The sequence below is a fragment of the Cavia porcellus genome, unplaced genomic scaffold (genome assembly GCF_034190915.1).
Source record: "Cavia porcellus strain 051 isolate PalLab524CR breed Dunkin Hartley unplaced genomic scaffold, mCavPor4.1 scaffold_8, whole genome shotgun sequence".
Taxonomy (NCBI): domain Eukaryota; kingdom Metazoa; phylum Chordata; class Mammalia; order Rodentia; family Caviidae; genus Cavia; species Cavia porcellus.
The window spans coordinates 39,211,441-39,233,816 of NW_026947491.1; the positions used below are offsets into that span (position 1 = coordinate 39,211,441).

The following is a 22,376-nucleotide window of genomic DNA, read 5'->3' on the forward strand; positions in this document are numbered from 1 at the left end:
GGGGCTTCCCCGGGAGATTGCCAACAGTGAACAGGCTCCACTTCACCTCCAGTTTCCCAGGCTGTACACTGGATTTCGACAAAGCTGATCAGATCTCAAATGTAGTTCATTATAATGGAATTTTACCTGGGGCAGCCTATCCTCCACTTCTTAACATCATGGCACCTGAGATGTGGGTGTACATGCCAAACAGGCCAGGCAGAGGCAACTTCCCACCTCTGGCAGAAGTCCGGAAATTCAGAGCAGTTTGGAACAAAGAACTCTGCCCTGAAGGTATTTTCCAGAATCTACCCGGCCAGCTTGGAACTGCCCTGTTCACCCTGGGCAAAAGCTACCTGCTGCTTCTCCTCCAGCCCTGCTCAGACCACAGGGGAGGGGAGGCAAAGCCGAGGAACTGGGATACTACAGGAAAAGGAAGTGGACAAGGAAGGGGGCTTCCACGCTAGCCTGAAAAAAACCTGAATTGAAGTTCTGGGTCTGACTCAGACTGTTGATGATCTGGGCACTTCTTAACTTCTCTGAATTTCAGTTTCCTCTTCCTAAAACAGAAATAAGGTTACCTACTTCATAGGATTTTTGAAAGGTATAAATGAGAAAATGCATGGAAAGTACTTCATATAGCACTGGAACACAGTATGTTATAAACACATTGATAAACACAATTTTCAGCCATTATATAATGTGGCAACCTAATAGAGGTCAAAGGTTGTTGTAGAAAGAGACAGACATGGGGTGGAGTTGGGGGAGGTGGTGAAGGCAGGACAGGCAGGGCACTGCACAGGCCTGATAGCCCAAGTCAGGCACAAGGCAGAGGCACTCACCTGCCTCTGGAGCTGACAGGCACAGACTGGCTGGGTAATTACAGAGCTAAGGGCTGGGGTGGCCCATGCAACTGCCTGGCCAGCCACATTCTTTTGTCTTGAGGGCAGCTGAGTGGGTGGGCAGCTGGCTGTTTATGTGGCTAGCAGGATTCTGGGTGCATCCAGCAAGTCTTTTCTCCAGCACTCTCAGGCAGGGTATTCAGCCTTGAGAGGGAAAGGGATTCTTTGCAGGCATTCTGCATGGTACCTCCTCTGTCTCTTCATCTCTCTCTACTGGCTCCCTGGTTCTCAAATATGACAAGTCTAAAGGCTAGACTCTCAACAATTGGCAGTGGAGACCAGCAAACTTCAACCAACCTTAAAATAATCAAGAACCCCTGAAGAGCTATGAATCCCATCTAGCCCCAACTCCATCTGCTTTGATTAGCTAGCACATCTGTGGTTTTGATACTTTTTATCCTTTCCTCAGAATTGGTTGGGAGGATGTCTCTCCCAATCCACTGGACAGAAATGTAATTCAGTTAATCAGAAAACTAGTATGTGCTCAGTGCAGACACCAGGCTCTTGGCTGAACTGTAGAGAGCACCAAGCCATGGGGAAGATATAAAACCACTGGAACCCTCAGGCACTGCTGGGAGAAGCTCAGATAGGTGGGGCTTCAGCTGCACCCAGGGGTCCTGTATAGAAGTCTCAGAGTCAGGCTGCTGCATCACAGGATCACCTATGCACCTATGTGCATGAGACAGGTACATTTTAAGCCAGACGCCAGATCCCTGGATCATGGGCAATACCTTCACAGCTTCAAATGGCAATAGAAACTCATCTAATACTTTTTCATTTTAGAAATGAAATCCATATCCAGTTGCAAAGGATGGGGAAGGATGGAACTGTTCATCCACTGCTGAAAGCTGTGCTTGTTGGTATGACCACTGTGAGAAACAGTTTGGCACTGTATAACAATATTAAACATGGAACTCCATGTGAGCCAGTAATTCTACTCCCAGATGTGTGCCGTGGACTCTTCCATGTGCATCAGGAGTCAAGCATGCTGTGTTCCTAGCAGCACTATCACACTGTAGTAGTCCCAAACTGGAGAGAGTGCATGTGTAGTTTGATATTTTTACAGCAGAATACTACACAGCTGTGTAAATTAATGAACTGTAGATGGACGTCAATATGAAAGAATCTCAGAACATGGTACTGAGTGAAAGAAGTGATTGCAGAGAGTACATGTGTGTCAACTTCAAAGCTAGGTAGAACAAAACAATGTGTTGTTTTGTAAACCATATACAAATGATAATTTACAAAAAAGGCAAGGAAATAACTAATATCCACCTTGGAGTGGGGAGGCATATAAATGAGGTGTAGGGGGGCATATAGATGGGCAGGGGCAGAGGAGTTTTTAAGATACTGTAAATCCTCCATTCCTAACATAAGTGATGAGTGCATTATATAATATTATTCTTTAATTGCTATGTTAGCATATTGTATACTCTTTGTGTATGATACATTTATTTACAGTTTTAAAAAGTAACAGATGAAAAATCTTGAAGACTAGAAGTCCCAGAGAAGTTCAGGAACTTTCCTGAGCTCATTGTCTAAAAATGGAAAAAAGAGAAATCAATTTCCCCAATCTGAATTTAGTCAGGTGCTGGGATAGCCATTTCTGAGTTCTCATGGGGTCTCTAACAAGCAGGTTTCTGGGTGAATCAATGCAAAAATAATTGCAAAACTCTTTTTTCCCACTGTTAAATTTCAAATGTCTCGAAGAATGCAGGGCACATGGTAGATCTTCAGCCCACATCTGCTGATCGCATGTCTGTCTGCCTGGGCCTTTCAGGGGTTCACTGTAGCGAGCTCTTGATTTACCACGTTAACTCTCACACAGTGCAATGAGGGAGTGACTGGGGTAATCCCCAATTTGCAGATAAGGAAATTGAGATTCACTGAGATTAAGAACCTTGCCCAAGGTCACTGACTAGAAAAAAATGAAACAAACATTTGAACCTAAAAGTCTAACTCTGTTTCTCCTGTTCTTCCAGGCTGCTGGCAGAGCTTCTAACAATGCCAACTAAACTTTTCTCCTTGTACTCACTGGAGACAATCATAGCACCTACCTTCAAGAAAAGCTGCGCAGATTAAAGGAGACAGCAGATGGGCAGAAGGCTGTTAGAGGAGGCCAGAGTCCATTTCTCCTTCCCAGTGGGCTAAGTCCAGCAGTCTTTAAGGGGCAGCATCCATGGGAGGAAAGATAGACAAGGTGAGAATAGCTCCCCACTGGCCAGTGAGACAATGGCCTAATTTTTTTTACATCATAACACAGTAAGTTATCAATCAAGTGACTGTTTAAAATTGAGAGTGTTTCTTTTTTGCCTTCCAGATATTCAAATCTTACTTGATTCCACACAATCTTTCTGCACAATATTATGTCTCTCAAGTTCCTTAATTAATTAATTTATTTATTTATTGCAATTTTGAACCTGAATAATATATGTAAGACTGCTAGAGAGCCAACATGGTTGAAAGGTGCTGGCAGACGGAGCCTTCAGAGATGCCACCAGTCCCCAGACCTTCGGGCAAACTGAGCTTGCTTTCAGGTCAACTTGTTCAAACTAGTTAGTCAATCCAACCTTGTTGGTCACAAATGCTTACTGCAGGCTTAACACATAAGACATTGCCCTAAGTGCCCTGTGGCTGTGCCATGAGTAAAGAGGTGACAGGGTTCTGTGGAGACTGAAGAGCAGGGACTCTGCCTGGGAGGCTGAAGCAAGAGGATTGCAAGGTCAAGGCCAGCCTGGGCATCTTACTGAGACCTCGTCTCAAAAGTAAATCAATTAAATAACTAACTGGGGATGTAGCTCAGTGCTCTTTGGGTTCAATCCCCAGTGCTGGAAAAAAAAAAATAAAATGAGTGAGAAAGATCTCATGGATTTTGACATCCTGTACACCTGGGTGCAAGTTCTGACTCTTCCTCAGGGTCTCACCTTGGCATGTGGCTTAACCTCACTGAGCCTCAGTTTCCCCATTTATAAGATGAACAGAATAGTGGTTCCTGTCTCACAAGGTAGTGAGAGGCCCAGGAGACAGTAATGTGTGTAGCATGGCAACCAGAACCAAGTGAGTGTTGAGCTTCAGTTCCTGAAGCTCTAATGCTGGTGCCAGCAGGCAACACACACAAAGCCAGCGCCTCCTGGGCGCTCTGGTGCCTGGAATATGAGGAATTACAAAACATCTCAGAACTTCAACTTGTCATCTGCAGGCCAGTGAGAGGCAGCCGCTTCCCAGGAACCAGGTGCTTGTCCTGCCCAGACTCCACTTTCCCGCTGGTATAGCTACCCACACCCTGTGCAGGACCAGGACTCTCCCCTGTGCAGAATGAGGACTTTGTGTGGCATCTGGTTCTGGGAACACTGCATAGTCTATTCCTTGGCACGAGACTTGCAGGGCAAGTTTGTAAATGCATGACACACACTCAGACTCACAGAGCTCCTAGTGCTTCTGCCTCTCCCTTTTATCCACCAGCCACTCCTACCCATCTCCAGCCTGCCCAGGGAGTCTTGCCACCTCACCATCCCTATAAGGTGTTTGAAAGGTGGGATTTCCCAAGAAGCCTTCACTTGCTCTCTCATTTGTCTTGATGAAAACAACTTCCTTCCTGAAGAGTAGAGGAGTCACTACATAGTCATAAGGGAGACTCCACTTCCCTGGTGTCCCACGCCCTACTCACACTGGACCTCTGGGGACTGTCCAAGGAGTCTACCTGAGCATCTGATGGACTACAAGGCCCGGACTCGGAAGGGGCAGTTTCTCTTCCACATATCACCACCGCAGGATGCTGTTGCTGCCACCAACGCTTCTAGCTTGGATTGAGCAAGAACTGTCTGTCCCCACCCTGGACCATTTCCCCAACAGCCAGACCACACCAGAGAAACAAATTCTAGTGTCGCAGAGGACAGACTCTGTGTCGTCCTAAGCAGCTTTTCTCCGGCTCTGGTCTCCACGTTGGCTGCTGTTTCCCTGGATCTTTTTGTTTGTTCGTTTTTGTTTTTTGAGACAGGGTCTCACTATGTAGCCCAGGCTGGCCTCGAACGCACTGTGGTCTTCCTGCCTCAGCCTCCTTGTGCTGGGATTATAGATGTGCACCATCACACTCAGCTTTTCTAGCTCTTGATTACAAACGACCTATGCCCTTTATCTACATGGGCAAAGTTTGACTACATTTCTCCTTCTGGTGTTTACCTACTTTAGAGTCAGAGTTTCCCATGGGAGGTATGGAGGTCTGGGAACCCAAACAGACAAATGAAGAGGGAGCAGGTGGAGGGAAGAGAGAAGAGGAAGCATGAGTATGAGTCTTGGTATGCCTGTGAATCCCAGGTCCCCTGGTGGAAGCTGAAGAAGAGTTGGCAGGCCTTCCTGTCCCAGTCTGAGGCAGGGGTGGGGCAGGAAAATCAAAGGTGAGGCCAGTTACAAGTCAAGGGTGAAGGGAAGTCACACATGAGTAGGCCAGGTCCCAGGACAAAGTGGCTGGGAGAGATGCTACCCTCCGGGAAACGAACGGATGATAATCCCAGGGAACAGGTCAGAATGCTGGGACTGCTCTTAGAACATAGTTACCCCCATTTCCCCTTCACATTTAGCCTCCCCCTGCAACACAGTGAACCATTACCGTGTCTGACTACTGCTGCTTCGGAGTGGTGTTCACTCTGATTAAATGTTCCAGTTTGCCCTGAACAACTTTGGTTTATGCCCACTGTCTTGGCATAACCTCCCTGTCCTGGCAGAGCCTCCCTGTTTACTCTCAAGAGAATCTGTGTGAATGATATATCATAAGTCATTCTAGAGTATTGAGCAGGAGATTGACACAGGAAACATTAAAGAGAAAACAGAGAGAAGCATAATTAGAAGTGAGGCCATGCTGATTAGGAATAACAGCCAGGCTGGGTTCAGCCTAGCTGAGTCTTCTTGTGTGGACAGTGGTACAGAGAAAGCCTGGCAGCTGCTGGCCCTCCTGAGGCTCCACATTTTAGAAGCAAAGGCCTGGTTTGCTGGAATTTGCATCGTGATACCCTTCAGAGAGCCTAGCATTATGCTGGGCACACAAGAGTCTCTTAAGCAATCTGGTCATTTCCTTATTTCTCTCTACTTGCATCTCAAATGGACTTGAGGCAGTGACAAGTGAAAGCTGCTGCCCTATAAACCTCTACCCACCCACACACCTAGTTGTCATCTAGGTGCTCCTGTTCATGCAGGCACAAGACCTCCACTACTGTACAGGCAGCAGCAGGTGTCTAGCAGAGGTCCAAAGGCTGACCTTGATCACTGTCTCCATTGGATGTGGAACGCCCCTCCTGTCTTGAGTCACCACTTGATCTAGGCAACCAGGACTCAAGCCTTCCACCATTGACGGTCTGGGCTTTGCACACCTGTTATCTCTTCTGGAACAAGAGGGTAGGAGCCTAGGAAATCTATTGGAGCTCTGGAAGCTCCTTTGAGACTCTGTCTCCAAAAGAGATCAGTTAGGAAACCAAATAAGGGAAAGAAATTGAGAAACTGTAAACACAAATAACCATGCCACCCCTAATAGCACCCCGACTTTCCATAATACAAAATCTGATAGGGTTGGCTGAAGAGGAGCAAGGGGGTCAGGAAACCTTCCTACTCTCTTCCTTTCCCTCCTTTCTTACTCTATTTTCTGGGCCTTCCTTCTTGGTAAAGTATCAGATCATAGCTGCTAAGGACCACCCAAACCCACAACTATAGGACCCTGGCAGAGAACAGACTGTGAATCCTTCAACTTCTTGCAATCTGAGTCAACTCCACAGTCAAGTCGGCCTCCTTGGATTCTCAAACAAATCCAGAGAGGCACGTGTGCTGGATTACTCATTTTGTTTATGGATCTCTAGAATGCAAAGGAAAACCCAGAAAGAAATTTTCACTCTTACCACCTCCTGATCTGGCTGCATGCCAATCCTGAAACAGTATCAGAGAGACCCATGATTTTCTTCAGTCCCTGAACAGGGAAGGGATGGGTGAAGGTCCCTCAACATACAACACTTTCGGTTTATGTTACAGACAACCCATTCCCACCTCAGCAAAGTTCCCCAATTCTGCGGTCTGGGGTAAAGCATTCTCTTCATTTTCTGGCCCCAGAATCTTTCCAATTTCTTCTCCATGCTCAACAAACTAGTAAAGAAGGACACCTAATGAGATCACTGGATGGAAATAGGATGAGGGAAGGGGAAAGTCTGCAATACCAAGATGCACCTCTCAGTCTGAAAAAGGGATAAAAGAAGTGTATTTACCACAAAGCCACAACTCCCTTTACACTTAACCTCCTTCTGGAATCACCCTATAGCATTATTCCAATCATCCCAATATTCATTACTCTGGGTCTGAACCCCTGCCTCTAACCCCCAGCACTGAGGAAGAACACCTTTCAGAAGGGAACTGCAGCAGAGCTGAACTCTGCCCAGAACAACTTGTGCAGCGCTCAGAAAATGCCTGCCCAACTGCTTGCCTGGGCTCTGGCCCCTCTGGCTGTAACTGAGCCCAGACAGGAGGCTGGCTGACTCACTCACCGCACAGAAGAGAAAGGGGAGGAGGAGGAGGAGGAAGAGGAGGAGGAGGAGGGAGAATGGTCTAGTGTCAGAGATCCAAGGTTTTCCCAGCACAAACCAACTGGTTCCCAGCCTCTGGTCTATGAGATGGGGTGCAGCCGTCCAGTAGCCTGGAAACCACCCTCAATTCTCACCTAGATAGTAATTCTGAATGCTCATCTACCACCCACAGACTCAGGACCTCTTCCTCTCCTAATGGAAGCTATTCCCTAAGCCCCGTCTTCAATTACATGCTTGCCCCTGAGTTCCTTTGGACATCTTATAGCAAGAACTTCTGAAAAAATAAATCCGGTGACTAGAACCAATCAGGTGTCAAATCATTGGAGGTCCGCAATTACAAGTGACCATATGAAGCGCCTAGAAGATGATAAACAAGGCTACATACGCTCCACCTCCAGAAGACCTTGGCACCCTCGACAGTCAATGGCTCCTTTTCTTACTCCTCCACTCCAATCCACGGCGCTGGACAGAGAAAGGAAACGAATGCTTCTTCTGCTGCCCAAGTGCTGAGCACAGTGCTAGCGGAACTCTTGCTCCTTGATCTCTCCTCACCAGCCTAGCGCCAACTTTAGCTTTCCCAGACCGCGGTGCCTCCTCAGTGTCCCAACCTCATGGTACGACAGCCGGACTCTCAGCCAACAAGTTTGCTCCCAAGACTTAGATTCCCGTGCTTGCCCTCGGACAATCACATCTCGGGACCCCCGACGCCCTTACCCCGGGCTAGTCCCTGTCCTACGGTCTGCTTGCCCACTGCTCCCGGGTCCGCACCTGGTCCGGTGGGTGAACACGCTGCTTGGCGCTCCCCGCGCCTCTGGCAGAGCTGCTGCTTTTTGACAAGCAGGGACAGCCCAGCACCTGGCCCCGCCCACCCCGCCCCGCGCCCGCCCTTCCCGATGGCCACGCCCACAGGCCGGTCCTCTCCTGCGGAGCTTTGCACCGGCGCCGCAACCATCTTGACTCGGGACCAACCACTGCGCTGTGTCCCTCGAGACAGATTTGTGAAACTTCCCACTGCTGCCGACCGCAGGGCAAGGCGTGCGTCCTCCCCCGGGGCGCTCAGGTTGCGATGACTTCTTGTGTGCAGAGCGAGGCTTCTGCCTGCCACGACCCGTGATCGGCGTGGCCTCCCCTCCTCCCCCGCAGCCGTGGTTCTACCCAGCCTGCGGAGACGCCTTTGCCGGGTGTTTCGCCCCTACCTGGGCCGCGGCCTGGCCTCCAGCAAGTGTGGCGCTGCAGGGGGTCCGCTGGCCCGGGCGGTCAGGTCCGCGCTCGTGGGAGTCCCGGGTGTCGCTCGCGACGTGTTATGCAGAACGCCAGGGAGCTAGGTCCGTGCCCACGAGTAAGATAAAGGCGCGCGCGGAGCAGAATGGAGCCTGGAGTTGCTGCGTGGCTCCCAACCGACGTGCCCTGGCCCATCGTGACTCTCAATCAAGTGGACTTGACTTCCGAGATCCCTGGTCCCCAGTTCCTCCTCCCCGCCATGACTTTGGTGTAAGGGGAGATCAAAAGTGTGTCCTGAGATGTGGAATTGAGGACTGCTGCGTAAAATTCGCTATAGAAAAATCGGCTAAAAATGACTATTCTGCTTGCCTGTATACACAATAGGTGCTAGAAGAGAGTACAGAAGACAGCATTCCCTCTTTCTTTGAGTTCACTGTCCAGTGGGAGAATGTTCCAGAGTAAAGATGTGCACAAGGTCATTCCGCATTTGGTGACCTTCAGGCAGTGAAAATTTGCATTTGCATTTAACTGAGTAGCTGTGGTTTGAAGGGGCCAGGCTGAACAGGTGAGAAACTGAGGCATAGAGAGATTAAGAGATATGGCCAGCATGACCCAACCATTCCATGAAGATGGTGAGTGCCAAATCTCGGCAAGTTCCCTGGTCCAGGGACTATTCTGAGACAGCTGTGGCAGGCTGTATGGTAACCGGCCTTCCTCAACTCAGTTGATAGAGCCTGAGAAAAGCACTGAGACTAAACAGAAGGAGGAAACGTCGAACAGTCAGGTTCTGAAGTGAAGCACTGAAGCAGGCGGTTAAGAGGATATCTGGGCAGTTTTCTCCCGGAGAAGCCTTACAAAAACAAAAAACAGAAAAGACACACATTGAGCTTGGGAAGGGACCATCTATCCTGAGAAACAAATAAGTACAAGTGCCCTTTGCAGGCCCTGCCAGTCTAGTCTGATGGATGGAGTCTGTGTTGTAAGGAGAGTAAGAAAATGAATCCCTTGCCAAAAGCCATGAGTGATTTTCATGGTGTGAAATTTAAGAGGAAATTTCTAATAACCAACTCCTTGGGATGTTCTCAGGAAGTCTCATGAGCCTCTGGAACTGGTTGATTAAACTCAGAACTCACTTTTGTGTTGCTTAATTGGCCTGGCATCTTGTGTAAGATACACCTTCATCATAGAAGACAAATATAAGATTCTTTTCTTCATAGCTGTTAGCTGTAACAATGAAACTAGTAATTGTTATGTACACAAAGTTTTCAAGTATAAAAAGAAATCTTTGGAATATCTTGTTCAGTCTTCATCCTAAGCTTTTTTGTTGTTGTCTTTTTGAGGCTGGGTCTCGGTATGCAGTTCAGGCTGGCCTTGAGCTCACTTTATGTAGTCGATGCTGGTCTCGAACTTGCAATGGGCCTCCTGCCTCAACCTGCTGGGATTACAGGCCACCACACCCAGCTTCATCCTAAACTTTTGAGACAAGCAGGGTAGAAAATACTTTCCCCACTGTATAATGGATGTCCAGAACTGTCATCAGTTTTATAGCTGGAGAATGACAGAGCTGCTTGAACCTAGGTTTTCTCCCTGAACATCCTGGCTATTCCATGCTGCCTTAAAAAGTTCTTCTTCCATGTACTTTTCACCTGTTGGATTACACTCTAGATATACCAGCCTTGGAGAACCCAGAGGTTCCAGCTTTGGCAAGTTTATAAGATTGAATGTATCATGACTGTGATCAACACATCCTGTCCTAGCTCCCTCACTATGTCCTAGCCATATTCTTCTCATCTTTTTCTACCTAAATTGCTATCTTTTCTCTTGTCTCTCTTGATCTTTACTTACTTCAGGTCTTGTCTGTCTCATCAAATCTTTCCCAGCATCTTCAAGCCAAAATAACCCATCATTTTGATCTTTAGAGTACGTATTACTACAGTGCATGGTTGATTACCTGATAGCAAACCACCTTGTGTTTATCTTGATAGACTTTTTTTCCACCTTGACTTTATCCTTAGGAGGGAGATTACTTTGTAAAACAAAAAATGAAATTGCGTGCGATTCAATTCCTCCTCTGTTCTGCTATACTCACTGAATGTTTCCTGATTCTTACTAGCCAGGTACTAGCCAGGTACTACCTATCCATTCTCTCTTCTTTCCACACCTTCATGACAGGCAGCATTCCTAAGCTTTAACTACCTCTCGATAGACTGCTCTGTGAACTAGGCACTACATCTGTGGAAAAGTGAGTTTTCTTTCTTTTCCTAAAGTTAATGTTTCCAGCCTCACTTGTCCCTGGGCAGTAGTGGTCATTTGGGGATGTTCAGATTGGTTTGTGGTAGCACTCATCTCTGATCTGTTGCATCAGGGTGCACCTATTAAGTGCTTGCTTTCTATATACAAGGCACTGCCTTGTAGTGTTATTGACTCAATGATAAGAAATTAAAGGGTCCTGCTAGGAACATCCTATCTGAAAGGAAAGCTTACAGGTGCCAATTTTAGGCCATGCCTTTGCACTTTGTATCACATAATTGGGGTGGGGATCAGAGCCCAGTTTCTTGGCCTCTGCCTAGTTCTGTGTGCCTGTAAGTGGCTGGGGCAGGTGTGGCTGCATTTGTACAATAGGCTGTAGCCTATCTCAGCCCATGAACCTCCCTTTTCTGCAGCCTGGCAATTTTCTGCCCAGCTGGCTGACATGCTTTGAACCCCTCACCATGGTGCCCGAGCTGGAGGGAATTTCTTTGTCCTTTGGAGGTTCCCAGAGTCCCTGTCCCTGTGGGTAGGTTCAAGCTATCCAGAGGCTGCTCTCCATGTGAAAGTGTGCCCTTTGAGCTTTTTGTGGAACACTCCCAGCCTACTGTTTGCTTTCCTTTCTTAGGACCTTTTCCCCTTTAAATATTTTATGATTATAGGTCTAGGAATATTGAAGGAAAGGCTTTCATTCAACAAACGCCCAAAGAACATTCTAAGAGACAGAGTTGTACACTCATAGAGAAGGAAGGGGCCAAGACATCTTTTCACACTTAGTTCCCCTGTTTTAGATACTTTTTAAAGAAAGATTAAACTCACAAAGATTAGCTCATTTATTCTTAGGACAAAAAGGGCCTAGGACTATTCTTTTTTTATATTCTAGATCGCGGAAGTGGAATGAATGGAAGACACAGTAAAAAAGGAAAAAAGTCAAACAAAAGAATCTTCCTAGGATAGTGTTTTTCAGATTCTTAACTGTAGCCCACAGTAAAATATGGATTTTTTTTAAACCAGTCAAATTTAGCAGTGGGGGGGGGGTGGTATACCAACTTTAGTGACACTAATGTTAATACGTTCTGATAACCCACTGCTATCGGACCAGCCTAAAATAAGAATTTTTACCATGACATAGTATACTCATGAAAATAGATGAGTTTTAACAAACAAGATATACCCTGTAATATTTTATATTATTTTCTCTATTATCTCTCCCTCTCTTCATTCCTCATTTCTTCCTCTCTCTCTCCTTTATTTTGGGGTCTACAACATTGATTTCTTGGTTATGACTATGTTTTAAAAATCTTTCCCTTGGTCATACTGAATAGATTGTTCAAGCAACCAATGGAAAGAAGGTTCCATCCTAGACTTTGATTCCAAATAACATGAGCAGGTTGTTCTCAGCATGGTGTCCTCTTGTCCTCTTACTTAGAACCTACAAAATAAGAGTCCCAGAAAGGCATTTCAGAGCCCAGAATGACTTACAAGGGGCCCCTTCAGGATTCCATAGTGGCTCCATGCTGGCTCCAGGGCTTTGGCGGATTCTACCTCCAAAATCACATGGTTAGGGTGAGGTTACCAAGATAGCCTGTGTCACCCAATATCTGATTTTAACCCAATGTTTAACCTTAACTCAGCACTTGCATTTTCCATCTTTGGGAGGCTCTTTTGCCTCGGCAAGCCTTATGATGTTTCAGAAGTCCTGACCTCTCCAGAACAGAGCTGCCCTGGGGCGTCAGTCATCTACCATGCCATGGGAAGTGAGCGATTGCAAATTCAGCCTGCTCTAGACAGAACTGTGCACTGCCAGGTATTTGCTACTAATCCATTTGACCCCAGGGTTCCATTCTCAGTAGCCCAGCTCATGTCTCCATCCTCAGGGCCTTGATGCTTGTCTTTCTCACCTGCTCCCACATTCTCAAGCCCCAGGTTGCCAGCCTGCTGCCCACACACAGCGTCTGCTGGCAGGATAATGCAGAGCCTGGGGGCCAGAGGAAGGAAGGAGCAGACTACCACCTGCACCTCCAAGCAGAGGCAGCTCAGAGCTCTCCCAGGCATTTGCTGGGCTCCTGTCCGAACTCTAGCAGATGGTGATGACTCTCCGCCAAGCCTTAAGCCTGTCCATTGAGGCTAGTGGGCTGTGAGTGTACAGGGCTCTTTTCCCCTTACAGCTAATCTATGACTGTGGGTTCTGCAGTGACCATGATAACTGACGGCAGGTTGAGGACTCCCAGTTTGGTCTCCTAGGGAAGAGTGCCTTGTGGAAGAGCCTAGTGATGGAGGGAAGTGGAAAGGCTCTGTGGGATGGGAATAAGCAACTCAGGAGCAGATAAGAAGAGAGTTAATGTCATGTTACTGCCAAAGGAAAAAGCCACCGACAAAAGAAGCCTCTTTTTCATAGAGGTACATCTCTAGAAAAGATGATTGGGCAATAATCTCTTTTTCTTCATACTAATAAGCAAAGCCCCACAAGCCTTGTCCTGGGCACGCCTGTTTGCTTCTCCAGAAGAACAGGAAGGACATTCCGTCAGCGGCCCAGGAATGCATTCAGCATCTTTCCTCTAGGGCCCGACTCCAGAAACATGTGGCTGTTGACAGTTCTTCTCCTTCACCTTTGGCCTCTGGCCTGGGACAAGCACATTGCAAGACACAGCTGCCCCTTTCTGTAGCATTTGCCTCATTGTTCCATGTCATTAAAGTTATTAATGTTTTTGTTTCTGGTGTCCACTCCCACTTCCACTGGGAGTCACTCTGGACTGAATGACAGTGGTAGGGCGTCACTTTGTGTCACCTGCATGTCCTACAACCTAAAATAGTATTTGACTGTAAAAGTCTATTGGCAAAAAAGAAAACTACCATTCCCACATACAAATAGTAAAGTATATCATTAGCTAATAGCTCAGGTTATACTCTACCTTGGGTGAGATTCATCAACAGTAATGAATATAAATTTGTTAGTGGGCCTCTATATATTTGGTTCAAGTGGTATTCTTAGACTTTCTGAAAAATTTCCCTGACTTCTCTGATTTTTCTTTTTTAAGTTCAGGTGCTTTCTCCAGTGTACCTGCCAGACAGCCGTGTGACAAGAAGACTATGTGTGGTGCCCATGTTCCTCTGTTATTCAACATACTAAAGCTTAATGTTTCAAAGATAAAAACCAAATAAGGAGGTAGCCATAGTATTGCCTCCCTGTCTCCAGGAGGTTAGGGAGCACATCCTCTTGTGGAAGCCACTGCTCAAGAGAACAGCAAAGAAGTCAGGCTCAGAAAGTCCAGCAGGTTTACGTGGCTCATCCAAGGTGAGAGTTGATGAGCTGCTAAGCAGGGGCTTAGGGCCAGAGCTACTGGCTTCAAAGAGAGGTCTTGCTTTTTCCAACTTGTAGCCCCTCTCCCCTTCCCTCTGCTTTTTGGAGAAATGGTAGCCGCTCATCTGAGGAAAGGGAAGAAGGCAGACTGCTTCACAGCTGCCACCACTCACAGTCTCCATCTCTGAATGCTCCTTTGTGCTGCTGCGTCTGTACTGAGGTTAGTCTTGCAGGGGACCTTGTTTTTAGCCTGGGCCTCTGTGAACTTGGGTTTTGAATAGTTCTACCTTTGAAATATAAAAGAATTTGAATTAGTATGTGCCTCTGTGTTCCTGGCACATTTCTACCCAGACTCAGAGAGTGGGGAAGCAGAGCTCAGATTTGCACTATTTCATACTGGCTAAGTGAATCAGGGCAAATGACTTAACCTGAGCAACAGTTTTACCACTAGCAGAATGGAGGTTAAAATACTCATAGGTTGCTGACTTCGTAGGGTGGTTAAGATTAAGTAAAATTGGGCTGGGAATTTCACTCAGTGGCCTAGTGACTGTGTGAAGTGCGAGGTCATGAGTTTGATCCTCAGTACCAAAAAAACCCAAACAAACAAACAAAATGAAGTGAAATCACCCATGAGAAACCTATAGTGCTTTGACTGGCACTTATTAAGTATTCAGTGAGTGTTAACTCACCAACTAGTGCCTATTCATTGCTATTGGTTGTTGCAGTCAGTTTAAATTGTCATAGTTCCCGGAGTCTCAGCAGGATATTGTCCTTTTCCTTGATCTTTAATTCTTACATCACTGAGTCGAAGGAAGGGAAGGATGTGAGAGTGAAAAGGAATACTTAGCCTTAGTGTGATTTTTAAGAAACCTATAGGTTTATTAGTAATACTGTTGACTATTCTTGAAATGATGGTGTAGCCCATCACTGAAAAATGTATTGATCCATTTTGAATTGGTTTTTGTACAGGGTGAGAGATAGGGGTTTCAGTCTTCTACAAGTGGAATCCAGGTTTCCCAGCACCATTTGTTAAAGATGCTGTCTTTAAAAAAAAAAAAGAGAGAGAGAGAGACTAAAACAAAACAGAACAGAACAAAACAGATCAGCATAGAAAAATGCAAACAACACAGGACTTCAAAACAAGACGGAACTTCAAAACAAGACAACAGGAAATCAACAGTGGCTACCATAATGTCTCTTGGTTTCTTCAAAATAGTTGTTCATACCTTCACACACAATAAATTCAAACAAAGCAAAATAGTATAAACCTAATCAAAACAAGATGCTGTCTCTTTACTAACGTGTATTTTTAGTTTCTTGGTCCAGATTCAGATGGTTGTAGTTGTGTAGGTTGTTTCTGTGTCCTTTACTCTGTTTCATTGGTCTGCTTTTATTTTTATCTCAGCAGCATCCTGCTTTTCTTACTGTGGCTTTATAGTATAACTGAAATTGGATATTGTGATGCCTCTAGCCTTGCTCTTGCTGCTTAGGAGTTCTTTGGCTATTCTAGGTCTGTGTGTTTTCATTAGCAGCATTCCCTCTTTTTTCTTTTTGGTACTGGGGATCAAACTCATGACCTTGTGCTTACCAGGCAGGAACTTACACCACTGAACTAAATCCCCGGCCCCGTCTTTGTGTTTTCATCTGAACTTTAGGATTACTTTTTGTACTTCTGTGAAGAATGTCACAGGTGTCTCTCTGGAGATTGCATTGAATCTGTAGATGGCTTTTGGTAAGATGACCATTTTAACCATGTTAATTATGCCATGTCTATGGATATAGACAGGGAGGCCTTCCATTTTCTAGTGTCACAATGATGACTGCTCTACACTTGTCATATATGGCCTTTATTGTATTGGGTAACGATTATTCAACACTTCATTTCTTCAAGGTTTTTAAATCACACAGTGATGCTGAATTTTGTCAAAGGCATTTTCTGCATCAATTGAGCTGATGATGTCATTTTTATCCTTGATTCTCTTAATGTGGTGTATTGTGTTTCTTGGTATGTGTATGTTAAAACATTCTTACATCCCTGGAATGAAAGCATCTTGATCTTGGTGTATGATCTTTTTAATGTGTTGTTGAATTCAGTTTGCAAGTATTAATGGCCGTTTATCAAGGATGTGGGTCTATACTTTTCTTTTTTGTTGCTGTATCCTTGTCCATTTTTAGTATCACAATGATGCTGACCTTGTAGAATGTAGACCTTTTTCCTGAAACAGTTTGAGAACACTGGTGTTCTTTTTTTTAATGGTGAAATTTTGGGATGAACCCATTGGATCCTGGACTTTTCTTTGTTGAGGGACTTAATCATTGCTTCAGTCTCACTGCTTGTTATTGATCTGCTTAAGTTTTTTTATACCTTCAGTTCAGTTTTGGCAGGTTGTATATATCTAGAAATGTATCCATAGAATCTGAAATTTACTAGAATATAAGTTTTCAAAGTAATATCCAGTAATCCTCTGGATTTCAGGGACATCTGTTCTAACATTTTCCTTTTATCTATAATTGTATTAATTTAGGTCTATTAGTTTAAACTAAGGGTTCGTCAATCTTATTTATCTTTCACAGAACCAATTTTACATTTCATTGATCCTCTGCATTGTTATTTTAGTGTATATCTTATTAATTTATGTAGTGATTTATATTATTTCTTTCCTTCTGTTGGGTTTGGTTTCCATTTATTTGTTTTTGTTTTTCCAGCACTTTGAGATGCATCATTAGTCTACTTACTTGAGATCTCTAATTTTTTTTCACCACTATACTAACGAGGATCTAATTTTTTTGATGCAGGTACTCATAGCTATAGACTTCCTTCTTAGAATTGTCTTTGCTATATTCCAGAAATCCTGGTATGTTGTATTTTCTTTTGACTATAGGAAATTTTAAATTTCCTCACTGATTTCTTCAATGATCCACTGATCATCCAAAGTGAATTATTCAGGCTCTATGTCTTCATGTAGTTTCCTTTATTATTAATTTTTCTTTTCATTCTATCATGATCTCTTTCAATTGTTTGTATTTGCTAATTAATTTAAAATGGGTGATGACCGGGATATAAGACCTGAAACTTTGAAACTACTAAAAGAAAGCATAAAGGAAATACTTCAAGCCACAGGCACAGGGAGAGACTTTTTGACTAGGACTCCAACAGCACAAAAAGAAGGAATAGCAAAAATCAGTAATGGGACAACAGCTTATTAAAAAGTTTCTGCACAACCTGATATAATGGTGCATGCCTATAATCCCAGTACTTAGGAAGCTGAGGCAGGAGGATCGTCGTGTGTTTCAAGACCAGCCTGGGTTACAGAGGGAGCTCAAGCCCCAACCCTGAACTACAGAGTGAGACCCTGTCCTGAAAAGATAAAAAAAAAAAGTTTCTGTACAGCAAGAGAATTAACCAACAGAGTGAAAGAATAGCCTACAGAATGGGAGAAAATCTTTGCCAGCTACTCTTCTCACAGAGGATTAATATCCAAGATATTAAAAAAAGACACTTCAAAAATGTTAGCACCAAAAAAATAAAATAACCTAATCAACAAATGGGCAAAAGAATTGAATTGAATAAACACTTCTCAAGAGAAGTATAAATTGCCAAGAAGTATATAAAAAACGTTCAACATCTTCAACCATTAGAGAAACGGAAATCACAGCTACACCAAGACTGCATCTCACCCCAGTCAGAATGGCTATCATCAAGAATACAAAAAGGATGAAAGAACTTTTCTACACTGCTGGTGTGAATGTAAGTTAGTACCATTCACTGTGGAGGTTCCTCAAAAATGAAAATAGAGCTACCATTCAATTCAGCTCTACCATTCCTTGATATATACCTGAAGGAATTAAAGTTAGCATATTGGGACACCCACATACCATATTTATTGTGGCACAATATACCATATCCAAGATGTAGAATCAGCCTGGGTACCAGTGAACACATAAGCAGATAAAAAATGTGATATATACACCAAATGGAATATTATTCAGCCATAAAAAGAATGAAGGTTTGTCAGCAGAAAAATGAAGGTTTCTAAAAACATCATGTTGAATGAAATAAGCTAGACTCTTACAGACAAATACTGCATATTTTCCCTAATATGTGGAATCTAAAAAAGAAAACAAAAAAATAGATGGGAGACTATTATTAGACAATAGGAAGTGAATAAGGGGAAGAGTACGGTAAAAAGGAAAAATAGGGGATGACTGTGATCAAAGTATATCGTACATACTGAAAAACTCCAGTGTGAAATTGGAGCAGGGTGGGTCAAAGGAGCATATTGAAAAGGAATAATTAAAGTATATCTGCCAGAATGAAACCCACTAATCTGTATAACTAGTATGCACTGGTAAAAAAATGTGGAAGAAGAAAGAATGTATTGGCCAGGCGTGGTGATACACATCCATAATCCCAACACTGTGGGAGGCTGAGGCAAGAGGACTGCAAGTTTGAATGCAGCCTGGTAACTTAGTGACATGTGAGCTCCTGTCTCTAAATAAATAAACACATAAACAAACAAACAAACAAATAAAGGGCAGATATGTAGATAAAAGCTCAGTGTGAAAGTCCTAGGTTCAATTCCAGTACTGAAAACAAACAAACAAACAAACAAAAACAACAAAAACCAAAACCAAAACCAAGAAAGACTTTGGCTAATTTGGAGATCCTTGGCTTGACGCGTACCTCTGTTCCTTATCACCATATTGCCCACCAGTGAGTGGTGGGGAGCTTACTTGCTGTCAGAGCTGATGATTAAAATGTGTGAGATTTGGACCTTTTCAGGGAGGGGAATAATGTCCCAGAATAGTACTTCCGCCGTATGCTCTGTTCTTGCCTTTCACTAAAACCTAAGGCATGTGTAGTGCTCCATTATGTATAAAAACCACATTTTCAAGCCAAGGATATAGCTCAGTGGCACAGTGCCTGCCTGGCTAATGCAAGGTCCTGAGTTTGAGTGCTATTACCAAAACACAAAAACCCAACCAACTCACATTTTATTTATCCATTCATCTGTTTTTATCTCTGCCATAAAGAAGAATAAACCTGAGGCATTTTTAGGTAAGTGGATACACTTTAAGACCATACTTTTAAGTGACATAGATTAGATACACATGTGTATATACCACATTGTTTTACTTTTGTGAGAAACCAAAATACAAATAAGGGCCAAAAAAGATGATAGATATTGAGAAGTAGGAAGAAAATGTTCAAAGGGGAGAGAGAAAGGGAAGGAAGGAGGAAAAAAAAAGAATTGAGATGTGTAGTACACATAACGTTGGATGAAATCATTGTGTACTGCATACATGTACTAATAAAAATTTGAAAGAAAAAATTCAGTTTGAAAGAAAAAAAACAACAAATGAACAAATCTAAGACATGGTGAAGACAGTGACATAGAACACTGAAGCGAGCAGTTCAGGCACCCAGGCATGGGAGCCTAGGCTGTGGCTTCCTCACAGAGCCAGCATGGATGTTCTGACGCTGGACCAAAACCATGAATTTAACAGTGTTGACGCTTCTCTATAACATCAACATAATCTTGGCCTCCCAGTTCCCTGCCTTCTATTTCTATTCCCAGGAGCTTTTTAAAATTTTTTAAAATTTATTTTTAAAAAAGCATAACAGAAAAGAGTAGGAAAAATAGAGAATTTTAAAAAGATAACAGTAAGAAATCATCATTAGTTAATATATTACATATTACTACCTCAGAAGCTGTGCAAATTACAAAATCAAAGCATAAAAAATGAACAATCAGATAATGACAGCACAAACCAATCTTTTCAATGATCCAACAAAGACTTAGTAGTATGGTTATCTATTGTACACTCAAACATACCTACAATTATATGTGTATATCTTTAAGTTGTTTTTTCCTTCCAAGTGCTTCCTTTCCCTTTCATTGTTAAAATGTCTATTGTACATTTTGAATCTTATTACTCTTTCAGTTTATTGTTATTTATTTTTTACACTAGAGAGACAATATAATATTTACAAATGTGAGTCTGATTTATTTCACTTATGAGTATAGTCTCAAGTTGCCTCCATTTACCTATAAGAGCCTCAAGATCATCCTTTTTATAGCTGAGTAATATTCCATTGTTTAAAAATACCACATCTTTTTATTCATTCTGCGGTTGATGGGCATTTTGGTTGTTTCCAAAAATTAGCTATACAAACTTTGTGCCTATAAACATGGGTGCGCATCTATCACTGTGACATGACCTTTTTTAGTTTTTCTGGGAAAATACCCAGCAGGGGAATAACTGGATTGAATGGGACTTCCAATCCTAGTTTTTTGATGAATCTCTAACTGATTTCCACAGTGGCTGCACAGTCTACAGTCTCACCATTTTTTTTCCTGCAGCCCAGCCAGCATTTGTTATTGGTTGACTTCTTGATGGCAGCTATTCTTTCTGGAGTGAGATGAAATCTCAGCGCTGTTTTAATTTGCATTTCTTGAATGACCAGTGATGGTGAACATTTATTCATGTATTTATTTGCCATTTGTATATCTTCATGTGTGGAATGTGTATTCATGTCAAATGCCCATTTTTGGAGTGGGTCTTTGAATTTGAGGGGCTTGATGTTTTTCAATTCTTTGTATGTGCTGGATATAAGTCCTTTGTCTGAGGGACTGCCGGCCAAAATTCTTTCCCATTGTGTGGCTTTTCTTTTCACTTTGTTGATGATTTCTTTTGAAGTACAAAAACTTTTAATAAGATGAGGTCCCAGTTGTTGATTCTTTGAAGTATTTCCTGTGCGATTTGTGCTTTGTTCATGAACTCTTTGTCTACTCCTATGTCTCTAAGATTTATACCTACCTTGTCTTCCAGTAGATTTAGTGTTTCTGTTTTAATATTTAGATCTTTAACCCATTTTGGCTGTGGTTTAATGTATGTGATACACATGGGTCTAGTTTTAATCTTCGGCATGTGGAAAGCCAATTTTTCCAACACCATTTATTAAAGAGGCTATCCTTCTGGAGAGCCCGTTTTTCCAGTACCATTTATTAAAAAGACTGTGCTTTCAGTGAACAAGTTTAGCCTCTTTGTTAAAGATAAGGTGGCTGAGTGTTTTTGTAGTTGTAGCTGTATCTTCTAATCTGTTTCATTGATCCTTACATCTATTTCCTTGCCAGTACTATGCTGATTTTATCATTGTAGTTTTGTAGTATAATTTGAAGCCAGGAATTGAAATGTCTTTTGCCTTCCCTTTGTTGCCCAGAATTGCCTTTGTTATTCTAGGTTTATTCTGTTTCCAAGTGAATTTTAGGAGTGTTTTCTTTAGATCTGTAAGGTATGTCAGTGGTATTTTGATTTGGCTTGCATTAAATCTACATAACAGTTTTGGGAGTATGGTCATTTTCTCAATGCTCCTAAATAAGAGCAATAGATATCTTTTTCATTTTCTAATATGCTCTTTAATCTCCTTTTTTAGAGTAGTATAATTTTTATCATATAAGTCTTTTACATTCTTGGTTAAATTCTGAAGTATTTCATTCTTTTGGATGCTATTGTGAAAGGCATTATTTCCATAATTTCTCTCTCAGTGAGTTTGTTATTTGGGTACAGGAATGCTACTGATTTTTGAGTGTTGATTTTGTATCCAGCTACACTGCTAAATTTGTTTATTAACTCTAGTAGTCTTGTGATAGACTTTTTGAAGTCTTCTAGGTAGAGTATCATGTCATCTGCAACTAGTGATAGTTTAACTTCTTTCTTTCCTAATCTTATTCCTTTTATTTCTATCTCTTGTCTGATTGCTCTGGAATAATGTTTCCAGAACTATATTGAATAGGAATGCTGAGAGTGGATATCCTTGTTTTGCTCCTGATTTTAAAGAGCTGGGAATCCATCAGGATTGGGCTTTTGTTTGTTGATAAGTTTTTAATCATGTTTTTTATTTCAGTAGCTAATATTGGGTTATTCAAAATTATTATATCTTCTTAATTTTGCTTTGGTAGTTCATATATTTCTAGAAATCTGTTCATTTCCACAGATTCCTAGAAGCATATGAAGTACAAAAACTGGGTCAAGGAGATATAAAACTGCTGAATAACCCCATTTCTATTGAGATTGAAAATATAATTAAATACTTACAAAGAAGAGCCCAGGCACAGATGGATTCCCTGCAGAATTCTACAAGAAATACAAAGAAGACTTAATGCT

The 22,376-nt window shown here is 42.9% G+C and overlaps 1 protein-coding gene across 11 annotated transcripts in view; it reads right to left on the minus strand.

Moving 5' to 3' along the window:
• Vdr (vitamin D receptor) overlaps nt 1-8,281 on the minus strand; it is a 52,170-nt gene extending 43,889 nt beyond the window's left edge. For 3 of the 11 annotated variants that reach the window (XM_013159504.3, XM_013159509.3, XM_063254633.1), the window contains exons 1-2: nt 8,153-8,260; nt 2,939-3,042 (exon numbers count right to left, since the gene is read on the minus strand). The gene's annotated coding sequence lies outside the window, so the exon portion shown is untranslated. Of the gene's footprint in view, nt 1-2,938; nt 3,043-7,823; nt 8,120-8,152 lie in introns of those variants that run through there. The other 8 variants (XM_063254635.1, XM_063254634.1, XM_063254638.1 and 5 more) reach the window with 6 other exon arrangements.
• Nucleotides 8,282-22,376: the final 14,095 nt, after the last annotated feature.